Consider the following 1,640-nt stretch of genomic DNA (forward strand, 5'->3'; position numbering starts at 1 on the left):
GCCAAGAAGACAGGTGAACATGGGTCTGAGGAAGAGGTGCTGGGAGGCAGGCAGGAGGGAATGCTGTGATGACAGGATGAACAGGTCAGAAGGAGACTGGGCAGGATTGGAAGTGGATGAAGAGGCCCTTTGGTTTGCTGGAGCAGGGTGCTGGACAGTAGGAAGAGGTTATGCTTTGGATATGCAGAACCCAGCAGAATTGTCTGTCCTATCATCCTCCAGCCTTGTGGGCCTGAGGCTGTGAAGAGGGCAGGCTGGAACATAATTTTGGGTTCAGAGATGGAAGGTCCTGGGAACTGCACTCTCCAGAGAGAATGCAGAGGCAGGCTGGGTGGCTGAAAACAGATTTTTTTTTTTTTTTTAAGAGAGAGAGAGAGAGAGAGAGAGAGAGAGAGAGAGAGAGAATTTTTTAATATTTATTTTTTAGTTTTCGGCGGACACACATCTTTGTTTGTATGTGGTGCTGAGGATCGAAGCCGGGCCGCACGCATGCCAGGCGAGTGTGCTACCGCTTGAGCCACATCCCCAGCCCTGAAAACAGAATTTGTTTGCCTGTACTGAAGGGACAGCAGGAACGGTGAGCAGAGGACACAGGTGGAACCAAGTCTGCAGCTCTGCCTCTTCTCACCAGCCCCCACTCCACCCTCAGTAGGTCTCTAAAAATGCTGCCAGCACGACCATGAGACACAATGCCTTGGTATTATCCACCCCCCACCAGTTCAGAAAAAGCTAAGTCCCATCTTTGTCAGGTTTTTACTCTGGGACAGGTGGAGGTAAGCTTCACTAGAGTCACTGTCCATGTCCTTTCTTTCAGACCCTGGGAAAACAGAATGGCTGATACATCCTGGAGACTCCATCCTGGAGTCTCTTTGAAAGCCCTCAGTAGTGGGAGTCCTCGGGTCCTCAGGCTCAGTCTGGCATTTGTTATGCCCCCTTTTCCCCCAACTAGATTAGAGACCCCCACTGGTCCTGTAGCCCCTGAAGTCACATCTTATGGCACCTGCTATATACAACTGTGCCCCTTAAGGTGAGACTAAATTGTCTCATTTACCCTTAGTCAGGGAAGCTACTTCTGGGAGTGAAAGGCTTTCCACTCCAGCACTACTGGGGGCTTTGTTTGGGGAGTTAAGGTGAGAGAGGAGTTTGATACTGACAGCAACTATTCCACAGAAAGATGGGATTGATGTGGTGGGGCACTGGTAATCAGCTGTGGGAGGTGGGCAGGACAGGTGGGGCATGCGGTAACCATGGGTGGAGAGTGGGAGCCTATGTGCTTGGGCTCAGTGATGGAGTACACCTCCCTGTTGGTCTTTTTTTCTCTGAGAAGGAAGAGCAGCTGATCATCCATGAAATATGGGGGGTGGAGACAGAGGACTGAAGTGAGTGCTGACCACATAGCAGCAGGCTGGATAGTGTGTGGGGACCATGTGTCATCTGTGGGTCACTCTGCCCTGGATGACAGTGGGTGTGGACCTTGAGTGTATAGATGGTCAGGACTGTATATGTTTTTTTGTTTTGAGAGCGGGGGAAGAATTGGGGATTTAACCCGGGAGGCTTTACCACTGAGCTGTATCTCCCAACCCTTTTTTTTAAGTATTTTTTTTTAAAAGAGAGAGAGAGAGAGAGAGAGAGAGAGAGAG

General features: G+C 50.2%; 1 long non-coding RNA gene across 1 annotated transcript; it reads left to right on the forward strand.

Annotated features, from left to right (window-relative positions):
* The first annotated feature begins 421 nt into the window (after positions 1-421).
* Positions 422-1,031, forward strand: LOC125616848. Its single transcript, XR_007347621.1, has 2 exons — positions 422-648; positions 815-1,031. It is a non-coding gene; the product is annotated as an uncharacterized LOC125616848 (long non-coding RNA).
* The last annotated feature ends 609 nt before the right edge of the window (positions 1,032-1,640 follow it).

The sequence above is a fragment of the Marmota marmota genome, unplaced genomic scaffold, assembly GCF_001458135.2.
Source record: "Marmota marmota marmota unplaced genomic scaffold, marMar, whole genome shotgun sequence".
NCBI classification, from domain to species: Eukaryota; Metazoa; Chordata; class Mammalia; order Rodentia; family Sciuridae; genus Marmota; species Marmota marmota.